We start from the raw sequence: 12,495 nt of genomic DNA, 5'->3' as shown, positions 1-12,495 counted from the left end.
ACCGTGGATGTAATCTTAATAATTATGACATTAACGGAGAAGAAACGGTGATGGAGCCGAGACAGAAACCGGGAGCCTGTCGGTAAAAGAAGAGGAGTTTATTTACATGCATGCTCTCAAATATACACCACCTTTTAATGGATATTATATTATAGGAAGTAGCAAAGTGCGCTGATTCATTTGTATTATTAATATTTTCCAACTGCTGTTCGAGCTGGACTCTTCTTCTCTAAAGGCCACTGAGGATTACGCATGAGCGTGATTTGGTTATTGCGATGTACTGCGCAGTTTCCAGCGTTGTTTCCAACGTTACCCGGAAATAAGCAACCTCTCTCAGCTGTTTCCTGATAAATCAGGGGAGGGGGGGGGGGGGGGGGGGGGGGGGGTGTATGGATCATTGTGCTGGAGTCAGAGAGAGGGCAGAGCAGCCGAACAGGAGGAGGGAGAGGACGAGTGTGTGTGTGTGTGTGTGTGTGTGTGTGCGTGTGTGTGTGTGCGTGTGTTCTGCAGGAGGATGTTGCGCACTTCACTTTTCCTCAGCAGTGAGTAGTCTTTGCATCCATGTGCTGCTGCATGTTGATTTAATGCATGTGCTGCGTGTTGTTATTGTGTATGGCTAAAGTCAGTTTGTATTATTATTATTATAAGTATTTTATCCCTTAATGTCAAAGTTGCACTGAGAGATATTATTTTAAACTGAGTGTCTTGTTGCTGCTTTTTCTACCTTCCAGCCACAGTCACCAGAAATTGGGATTACTAACAGGATTACATGATCAATATATAATATTAGGTAGACATACAGCCTTAAATTCAGCCTTGGTTTACATTTATGCTTTGTCTTTATTTTAAATATCTTAGATGCCATAGGGGAACACCTTGTACTTGTTGTGTGTCATGCTGTGTCATGTTGTCCCATTTCCTCCTCAGCATACTGTATTTAAATAATAAGATATGTAAAGATATGTTATGCACTATTCACCATTTTGCTGCATATGTTCCTGAAGGTAAATGGATGTTTTCCCCTTTTTCAGAGGCAGAAATGTGTTTATTTGTGTGAGTTTTTGTTTAAAAAGTATAATATCATGTTTGTAATGATATTTATTTAGTTGTGCGTACACCTGCTGACAGGTTTCTGCCTCAGCTGCTTCCATCCAGAGGTTTCTATCATACGCACTTTTTATTTCTGATGTAAACAAACCCTTCAGCTGCAGTACTGTCTCTGAACACAGGGGGTTGCTGCAGTTCCCTCTCTGAGCACAGGGGGCTGCAGTACCCTCTCTGAACACAGGAGGCTGCAGTACTCTCTCTGACCAAAGGGGGGCTGCAGTACTCTCTCTGAACACAGGGGGCTGCAGTACTCTCTCTGACCAAAGGGGGGCTGCAGTTCCCTCTCTGAACACAGGGGGCTGCAGTACTCTGTCTGAACACAGGGGGCTGCAGTACTCTCTCTGACCAAAGGGGGGCTGCAGTTCCCTCTCTGAACACAGGGGGGCTGCAGTTCCCTCTCTGAACACAGGGGCGCTGTAGTACCCTCTCTGAACACAGGGGGCTGCAGTACTCTCTCTGACCAAAGGGGGGCTGCAGTTCCCTCTCTGAACACAGGGGCGCTGTAGTACCCTCTCTGAACACAGGGGGCTGCAGTACTCTCTCTGACCAAAGGGGGGCTGCAGTTCCCTCTCTGAACACAGGGGCGCTGTAGTACCCTCTCTGAACACAGGGGCTGCAGTACTCTCTCTGAACCCTCTCTGAACACAGGGGCGCTGCAGTACCCTTTCTGAACACAGGGGGGCGGGCTTGTGCAGGTTTCATCCTGCAGTTATCATGAATAAGTCAGATAATGGAATATATTCAGGCAACACTACAGAGCTTTCTCACGTCTACAGGAGACAAAGTGTGTGTTTGTTTTTATTTATTTTGTGGCTTTCTTCACAGGAGGAAGAGTACATGCATCTGGAATACAAACAAAAATGGCGTCAGTCTGTTCGTTTATCTGACTGCTTCAGAGGGTGAGTAAGAAAAAAGGCTGTATGGCCTGTAAGGAATTGCATGTGTTGGAATACATAACCCCCCTTATTTATTTATTTATTAATATTTGTGTTGTCCTTTATTTAAATGAGTTTGTCTCTCTCTTCATCCCTTTTTTAATTTTTAAAAGTGTCTCATATGTTACTCCACCCGACCTTTTCTTTACAATTCATTTCAAATTAATTAATTTTCTTGTTTTTTCTTTATTACACAGAGTTTGTCTCTCACTTTACTCCCACTCCCTTTTTATTTTTTATTTTATTATTTATTTGTATCTTTATTTGATCTTTTGCCTTACCTGAGGTTGTCTCACATTTGACTTTGTCTTATTTTATTAAGAGCTGCAACCATTAGCAACCTTTTCATAACTTTTCTCGACCCCACCCCCATTTTATATATTTTTATTTGGGGTTTTTTGTAGGTTAAAATATTATTATGTTTCTGTTTTTTTCAACTGTGATTCTCATCATTAAACGTACATAGTTTTCTTACTGTATGTGCCATTTCACTTCACTAAAATCAAATAGTTAGCTAATAGATTTTGGTTATGAATAAATGTTTCCTGCATAAAACACAGTTTCCTGTCCCTCACATTCAAGTGAATATCTTTGGACATTTGAAGACATCACCTTGGACATTTTCACTATTGTCCGACTTTTTATACACCAAACCATTAATGTCCAAAATAATCTGCAGATTAATCCATAATGAAAATAAGTGTTATGTGTGTTAATTAATAATTTAATAAATGAAGTCGTATACATAAAACAAAAATGATAAGCAGCATTGTGTGATTATATCTGAATAAAGGTCACTTTTCTCTGACTTTGTCAAACACTGTGAGTGCTGAGCTAAGGGAAATTCCCAGTGTAATATCATGTCTCAAAATAAAATCTCACATTAAAAATCTTCTTTCTTTTTAATCCTACAGGGAATGAAGCTGGGACACTTGCATCCTCAGAGAGAGCCATTCATATTCACTGCACACAGGTAACTACAGAAACACATCCAATAAAACACTGACACCTAAAACATATTTTAGCATTAATGTAAATGTAGGTGCATTTAGAAGCTCTGTTTCCTAATCCATCCCTAAACAAAGGAGGTTGTGGGTCAGTGGTTAGTGCGCTGATCTTCGGATCACAGGGGCACTGGGTCGAATCCCACTGCAGTCAACATTCCGCTGTGTCCTTGGACAAGACACTTCACCCCAAATTGCTCCTGTGGGGATTGCCCAGAGTATTGAATGTATGTAAGTCGCTTTGGATAAAAGCGTCTAACAAGTGACATGTAATGTAATGTAATGTAATGTAACAATATGACTGGAGCCGGCCGGGCACCTTTCCAGGAGGGATTAGGGTTCAGGAAGTGGAGCAGCTGATAGATGACTCGGCCAAAATTAACACACGGTGCAAGAGGAGCGGAAATAGCTGAGAGGACGGACTTTAAAGACAGAGTGCGTCAGCATCAAAACTAAACTCTGCAATATGTCCGTAAAATAACAATAACTCCACTGTAGCAAAAAAAGCTATAAAAACCTTGTCCACGATTGTTTGTTATTATTAGTGTTTTTCCTTTCTCCTTCATGTGATGTCCCTCGGTGTGATTTACATTACTGATGAAGACCCTCTGAAGGAGGTACGTGAACAATCAGATAAAACTGCAAACACTCCAGTCCTTAAAATAACTTCTGCTAATGTCCGTCTGAAACTAAACAGACTATTTATAAAACAGGAACTCAGGCCTTTAAAGGAGCCGCTGCATCATTTATTACACTCAATGTGTTTACGGTTTCTCACGTTGTTTATGAATAGTTTAGCTGGATGAAAGTATTATTTTGAGTAGTTGAGGTAGGCGGCACCAGGAACTGAAAGAGGGAGAATCTATCTAAAATAAAAAAATATATATATAAATAGCAATGTAAAGTAAGAAAATGTAATACAAATAAAAAAATTAAATTAAAGTATTTATATAATCTAATGAAGCTAAAGTAAGAATGTGCATTAAAAAAATATATATATATTTCAAAAAATAAAAAAATAGTTAGCTCAAATTCGAACCAAAAAGCCTTTTAGAAATACATTTAGCAAGTTGTGAATCGATTCAAAAGAGAAAATTCTCCATTCTTCTGAATCGATTGCCTCCTCCTCCCTTCTCATCTTCCTGTGTTTCAAATCCGGGGTGTTGGAGCTGATGCAACAGAGATGATGTTCCTTTAAACGCATCGGTCAGCTGATCCAGGAGCAGCTCAGACAGCAGCGTCTACTCCAGCCGAGAGGAGGCCACACACACACCGAGTGTGTGAGGGAGACGGGGCGAAACCAAGACACGGTAGAGGGTGTGTGTGACAGCCGTGGGTGAGGGGGGGGGGAGTCAGGGTCCCTGTGTGTGTTTGCTGGATCCAGAAGTTGCTTTTTTTTTGTGTGCAGGCGGTGTCAAATCAGAGAGAATTAAATGCTGCGTCACACACACACACACACACACACACACACACACACACACACACACACACACACACACACACACACAGTCGGAGAGCAGCGTGCACGTGCATGTGTGAGGGATCTCTGTGTCTAATAGCAGTTCTGCTGGTGCAACAAGATGAAAATAAGGAGTGCGTGTGTTTTTAGAGGCGAGTGGAGAGAGAGAGAGGGAGGGAGGGAGGAGGGGGGGAGGGAGAGGGGAGAGAGGGGAGAGGGAGAGGGAGGGAGAGATTTCGGATTAGTTGCTTCGTCACTTTTTCATGTCAGGAGAAACAGAAGCTGAGAATTCCATCGAGTTTCCTCCTGAAGATCGGACACGCAATGGGTTTCCGGAGACAACCTCGGCTTCTCCTCCTCCTCTTCCTCCTTGGTAGTTTTGATCCTCTCTGCCTGTGTGTGTGTGTGTGTGTGTGTGTGTGTGTGTGTGTGTGTGTGTGTGTGTGTGTGTGTGTGTGTGTGTGTGTGTGTGTGTGTGTGTGTGTGTGTGTGTGTGTGTGTGTGTGTGTGTGTGTGTGTGTGTGTGTGTGTGTGTGTGTGTGTGTATCAGTATGTGTGTGTGTGTCAGTATGTATGTATGTGTGTGTGTGTGTGTGTCAGTATGTGTGTGTGTGTGTCAGTGTGTGTGTGTGTGCTGTTATCGGAGTTCCAACATGGATGCTGAAGCTGTGTGTGCCTCTAGTTCTTGCTGGTGTGCAGAGGTGCGTCAAACGGGTTAACCTGAGAATATTCTGGAGTGTTGTGAATATCACGGCGAAGCTCGAGGGCTTTTTTTAACCGACAAATATCGACTTTCTTCTCACCACCATCACGTACAGGAATACGGAGGTGATGCATGGAGCTAATAGAGACACATTTGTTCGGCAGGAGAAGTTTGTCTGACGTCTTGACGCGTGTGTGTGTGTGTGTGTGTGTGTGTGTGTGTGTGTGTGTGTGTGTGTGTGTGTGTGTGTGTGTGTGTGTGTGTGTGTGTGTGTGTGTGTGTGTGTGTGTGTGTGTGTGTGTGTGTGTGTGTGTGTGTGTGTGTGTGTGTGTTTTTTTGTTGCTTCTGTGTCATGTGACTTGTCGTCACCCTCCAGGGCTGAAACCCTTCCCCAGGTTTGATTCTGCGTAGTCAGAGGAGGTGACGCAGTGTGCGTTTCTCCGGCCTGGTCTTTGTCTCTGTATCTTATATATCTCTGTATCTTGTTTATCTCACGGTTTGTTTGAGAGGAAGCGATCCGCAGAGTGTCACAGAGGCAGAGGCAGAGAGAGAGACAGAGAGAGAGAGAGAGAGACAGAGAGAGAGAGAGAGAGACAGACAGAGAGAGAGAGAGACAGAGAGACAGACAGGAACTTGTTTACCTTTCTCTCTCTGACTCTGCTCTGGCTCCTCTCCAGTTCACATGCACTGCCCTTCCTAAAGCTGCTGCATCACAGGCCATGGGGCTCCATTCTGATTGGCTAGCAGCCGGAGCTAAGCCTCTGATTGGTTAGAAAGCATAATTGTCTTTTTGCAGTTGCAGGAACAACATGTTTTCCATGGAAACATGAGTGTGTAGTGTGTGTTTATGCGGGTGGATATGCTGATATTTGCACGGAATTTCTGAGTTTATTAAGTGGTTATTTTACATTTATCACCTGATATTTCTATCTATATCTGCCTCTTATGATGCAGTGGGTACATATTGTCCGACAGGTGCTGTAATCTCCTGAATCATTTCCATAAAAAGAGCCATAAAACATGAACTTAGTGCAGGAAGAATCGAGACCACGCAGATACTGACATGTCTACCTATTCCGGCCTCTTTTACATATTACTAATAATTCCCTTAAAATAGCCCCAAATGTGTAACTACTGCGAGGAGAGATTATCCTCTTCCGAAATGATTTTACTTTGTGTTTTAAGCAGGTTTTGATTTCAAGATTAGTTGACATTAAGAATAACTGCTTAACTATTAATTACTGGAAAATCTAGCCGTTTAAACTACAGTAAATATTTAATGACAAGGTTTGTTCTTCATATTCTCACCTTTTTTTTTGCATGTGACCTGCAGGCTTTATGCTGCATCGGCAATTAACCAGAGGGAATTCATTACCAACAGACACTGTCTCAGTTCTTCCAAGGGTTCATATCTAATTAAATATTATGTTCGTACAAATCAGTATCAGAGGACTCTTTAAAGTAGAGACACTACATACTGATATACACCTGAACATCAGCAGGAGAGGACTCTTTAAAGTAGAGACACTACATACTGATATGCACCTGAACATCAGCAGGAGAGGACTCTTTAAAGTAGAGACACTACATACTGGTATACACCTGAACATCAGCAGGAGAGGACTCTTTAAAGTAGAGAGATTACATACTGATATACACCTGAACATCAGCAGGAGAGGACTCTTTAAAGTAGAGACACTACATACTGATATGCACCTGAACATCAGCAGGAGAGGACTCTTTAAAGTAGAGACACTACATACTGGTATACACCTGAACATCAGCAGGAGAGGACTCTTTAAAGTAGAGACATTACATACTGATATACACCTGAACATCAGCAGGAGAGGACTCTTTAAAGTAGAGACACTACATACTGGTATACACCTGAACATCAGCAGGAGAGGACTCTTTAAAGTAGAGACACTACATACTGATATGCACCTGAACATCAGCAGGAGAGGACTCTTTAAAGTAGAGACACTACATACTGGTATACACCTGAACATCAGCAGGAGAGGACTCTTTAAAGTAGAGAGATTACATACTGATATACACCTGAACATCAGCAGGAGAGGACTCTTTAAAGTAGAGACACTACATACTGATATGCACCTGAACATCAGCAGGAGAGGACTCTTTAAAGTAGAGACACTACATACTGGTATACACCTGAACATCAGCAGGAGAGGACTCTTTAAAGTAGAGACATTACATACTGATATACACCTGAACATCAGCAGGAGAGGACTCTTTAAAGTAGAGACACTACATACTGGTATACACCTGAACATCAGCAGGAGAGGACTCTTTAAAGTAGAGACACTACATACTGATATACACCTGAACATCAGCAGGAGAGGACTCTTTAAAGTAGAGACACTACATACTGATATACACCTGAACATCAGCAGGATAGGACTCTTTAAAGTAGAGACACTACATACTGATATACACCTGAACATCAGCAGGAGAGGACTCTTTAAAGTAGAGACACTACATACTGACATACACCTGAACATCAGCAGGAGAGGACTCTTTAAAGTAGAGACACTACATACTGATATACACCTGAACATCAGCAGGAGAGGACTCTTTAAAGTAGAGACACTACATACTGATATACACCTGAACATCAGCAGGAGAGGACTCTTTAAAGTAGAGACACTACATACTGACATACACCTGAACATCAGCAGGAGAGGACTCTTTAAAGTAGAGACACTACATACTGATATACACCTGAACATCAGCAGGAGAGGACTCTTTAAAGTAGAGACACTACATACTGATATACACCTGAACATCAGCAGGAGAGGACTCTTTAAAGTAGAGACACTACATACTGACATACACCTGAACATCAGCAGGAGAGGACTCTTTAAAGTAGAGACACTACATACTGATATACACCTGAACATCAGCAGGAGAGGACTCTTTAAAGTAGAGACACTACATACTGATATACACCTGAACATCAGCAGAATGAAAACTATAGGCGCTTTCACACCGGAGTACTTTTCCCAGGAATAGTTCCGATAGTTCTTGGGATTTTGCGTTCACACCAGGGGCGTCGCCTGGACCTGAAAACATTCGGGGCTTAGCCCACAGTGGCAGCGGCCGCGTCGCTACAGTGGAATTTTCTACTGTAACACTCCCCACACGCACATACACAGTACACCCGCGACTGTTACAATGAAGGCTCGATAATCAGCTCACGGCATGCCCCGAATGCCCAGGCCAGGCGACGCCACTGGTTCACACCAAAAATATCTGGAACTAGAACCTAGTTTTTGCTAACCTTTTCACCCCCAGATAGTCCCTGCTAGAGAGCAGAGACTTTCCTGAGGAGAAAAAGGTTCACATTTTTTATTGGCTGGGCGAATTGCAAACCACGCCCCGTATAACTCCGAAAAGTTTTGTGAAGCCGCCATTATTAGCATTAGCATTAGCCCAGTGCACCAACAGAGAGAGACTAACTTATGGCAACACAAAAGAAACCATGGGAGTGGTGGAGTGATGAGGAGGTGTCGGCGCTTCTGGCGATTTACTCGGAAGGCTTCTACTGAAGCCAGTCGGACTGGCCCAGTCCTCAACTCCGGGGGACTCCGGGACTTCGGGTGGCAGTATATGCTGTGAAGTTGTTTGCGGCCTGCCAGTAAACCCAAAGCAGAAGAAGAAGAAGTGACGTCAGCGGCTTCATTTGCGTAATCCTCCCTCAGGGACTTATTCCGGTGTGAACGCGATCTACTAGGACAGTTCCGGGACTAAAGAGTTTGGCGGGAATAAGTACTGGGAACTAAGTACAGCAAAGTACTTGGTGTGAAAGCGGCTAATGTAATTATAGAATGACTTAACTTCACTGTAACACAGCCTTTTAAACCAGGAAAAGACTAAACTTATATTAAATTAATTTGATATCGAACACATCTAGTCTCATATGACGATATTGATATAATAAACAAATATAGCTCAGCCCTAGTTTGTCGCAGACTCTGTGGGAGGCATAATTGCACTCAGAAAGAGGATGTGTGTGTGTGAGGTTGTGTGTGTGTGTGTATATGTGTTTACTGAAATGCATGCACTCATCACTTCCTGTCTTCCTCTCCTGTTGGAACTGAAGCGTAACACACCTTCCTCCTCCTCACCTTACCTGGGAGCGGCAGAGAGAGACGACTGCAGGTCAGTCTTTAGAGGCCGTTTAATCCAATAATGAAACACTCCTTAAAGATCAGATGTACGTGTCGCAGATTCGGCTACTTCTGTATAAATGCTTCATATTCACAGTGATTAACCCTATTTTCATTACAGTGAATCCAGATGTAAAGCAATGTTCATATCTGTCTGTTTCATTAGTCTAACTGACTTGTTCTGGCGGTTCTTTATCCTACATTTGTTACTTTATATTTTAATTATCCAGAATATTTCATGTTGTTTTGTTTATATTTGATTGCATATTTTTCATTTCATTTTTAATTGTTCATTTCCACTTTTTAAAGTATTTTAAGTATTGTATTTTAATGTCTGAACACACTTCTGCTTCTGTGATGACAGAATTTCCCAAATTGGGATCAATAAAGTATCTATCTAACGGAGAATCACTTTCTTTCTGTCCCACTGTTTTGACGCTATATTTAACGATATTTCCCATAATTTTATTTCAGATTAGCGGGCGTCACAGCAGGTGTTCCTCCTCAGAGCGGCCCCCCTTGGAAGCTGGTTTCATGTGGTGGCTTAGAGTCTCATCATCTTTCTAGCACCATTTGAAATCGGTGGTCTTGGGGTGGGTAGTGTGTTTCTGTGTGGAGGAGTGTGGAGGAACAGATGTTCAGTGTCCTCTCTCCGAGGGTGAGCGCTTTCTGCTGGTGCTCAGAGTCTCTCTGCGTCTCCATCTGAAACGGTTACAGGGAGGGACAGACCTCACCTCCACTCCAGCAGGAGATACAGGTAAGCTGTGCTGTAGTTTAATCACTAAACACTGTAGTTTAATTACAAAATACTGAAGTTTGATTACAAAATAGTGAAGTTTAATTACAAAATACTGTAATATTGTAGTTTAATTAGAAATCCTGTGGTTTATTTAAAAAATACTGTAGTTTAATTACAAAATACTGAAGTTTAATTGCAAAATACTGTAATATTGTAGTTTAATTACAAAATACTGAAGTTTAATTACAAAATACTTTAATATTGTAGTTTAATTACAAAATAATGTGGTTTGATTTCAAAATAATGTAGTAGTTTGATTACAAAAAACTCTAGTAGTTTAATTACAAAATACTGTAGTAGTTCAATGACAAAATACTGTGTTTGATTACAAAGTACTGTAGTAGTTTGATTACAAAATATTGTAGTTTAATTACGAAATACTGTAGTAGTTTGATTCTAAAATACTGTGTTTGATTACAAAGTTCTGTAGTTTAATTACAAAATACTGTACTATTTTAATTACAAAATACTGTAGTGTTTGATTACAAAGTACTGTAGTAGTTTAATTACAAAATACTGTAGTAGTTTAATTAAGAAATACTGTAGTAATTTAATCACAAAATACTGTAGTAGTTTCATTAGAAAATACTGTAGTTTAAATACAGAATACTGTCATTTAATTACAAAATACTCTAGTTTAATTACAAAATACTCTAGTAGTTAAATTACAAAATACTGTAGTTTAATTACAAAATACTGTGGTTTCTTTACAAAATACTATAATTTGTAGTTTAATAACAAAATACTGTAGTTTAATTACAAAATACTGTAGTTTGTAATTTAATTACAAAATACTGTGGTTTAATGACAAAATTCCCCCTTGGAAGCTGGTTTCATGTGGTGGCTTAGAGTCTCATCATCTTTCTAGCACCATTTGAAATCAGTGGTCTTGGGGTGGGGAGTGTGTTTCTGTGTGGAGGAGTGTGGAGGAACAGATGTTCAGTGTCCTCTCTCCGAGGGTGAGCGCTTTCTGCTGGTGCTCAGAGTCTCTCTGCGTCTCCATCTGAAACGGTTACAGGGAGGGACAGACCTCATCCCCCCTCCAGCAGGAGATACAGGTAAGCTGTGCTGTAGTTTAATCACAAAATACTGTAGTTTAATTACAAAATACTGAAGTTTGATTACAAAATACTGCAGTTTGATTACAAAATACTGCAGTTTGATTACAAAATACTGTAGTTTAATTATAAAATACTGTAATATTGTAGTTTAATTACAAAATACTGAAGTTTGATTGCAAAATACTGCAGTTTGATTATAAAATAATGTAATATTGTAGTTTATTTACAAAATACTGTAATATTGCAGTTTAATTACAAATACTGTAGTTTATTTACAAAATACTGTAGTTTAATTACAAAATACTGAAGTTGAATTACAAAATATTGTAGTTTAATTACAAAATACTGTAATATTAATTACGAAATACTGTAATATTGTAGTTTAATTACGAAATACTGTAATATTGTAGTTTAATTACAAAATACTGTAGTTCATTCACAAAATACTTTAATATTGTAGTTTAATTACAAAATACTGTGCTTTGATTTCTAATATTGAGTTTAATTACAAAATGCTGTAGTTTAATTACAAAATACTGTAATTTGATTACAAAATAATGTAGTAGTTTAATTACAAAATACTGAGTACTTAAATTACAAAATATTTTAGTTTCATTACGAAATACTGTAGTAGTTTGAATCCAAAAAACTGTAGTAGTTCAATGACAAAATACTGTGTTTGATTACAAAGTACTGTAGTAGTTTAATTATAAAATACTGTAGTATTTTAATTACAAAATACTGTACTGTTTGATTACAAATTACTGTAGTAGTTGAATTACAAAATACTGTAGTAGTTTAATTACAAAATACTTTAGTAGTTTAATTACAAAATACTATAGTAGTTTAATTACAAAATACTATAGTTTAATTACAGAATACTGTAGTTTCTTTACAAAATACTGTAATTTGTAGTTTAATTAAAAAATACTGTAATTTGCAATTCATTACAAAATACTGTGGTTTCATTACAAAATTCTCCCTTGGAAGCTGGTTTCATGTGGTGGCTTAGAGTCTCATCATCTTTCTAGCACCATTTGAAATCAGTGGTCTTGGGGTGGGGAGTGTGTTTCTGTGTGGAGGAGTGTGGAGGAACAGATGTTCAGTGTCCTCTCTCCGAGGGTGAGCGCTTTCTGCTGGTGCTCAGAGTCTCTCTGCGTCTCCATCTGAAACGGTTACAGGGAAGGACAGACCTCACCTCCCCTCCAGCAGGAGATACAGGTAAGCTGTGCTGTAG

At 40.0% G+C, this 12,495-nt stretch overlaps 1 long non-coding RNA gene across 1 annotated transcript; it reads left to right on the top strand.

Annotated features, from left to right (window-relative positions):
* The first annotated feature begins 465 nt into the window (after positions 1–465).
* Positions 466–3,237, top strand: LOC117484346. The gene is made up of 3 exons (XR_004556119.1): positions 466–542; positions 1,933–2,006; positions 2,957–3,237. It is a non-coding gene; the product is annotated as an uncharacterized LOC117484346 (long non-coding RNA).
* The last annotated feature ends 9,258 nt before the right edge of the window (positions 3,238–12,495 follow it).

The sequence above is a fragment of the Trematomus bernacchii genome, unplaced genomic scaffold, assembly GCF_902827165.1.
Source record: "Trematomus bernacchii unplaced genomic scaffold, fTreBer1.1, whole genome shotgun sequence".
Lineage (NCBI taxonomy): Eukaryota > Metazoa > Chordata > Actinopteri > Perciformes > Nototheniidae > Trematomus > Trematomus bernacchii.
This window is presented reverse-complemented; position numbering and strand designations above follow the sequence as displayed.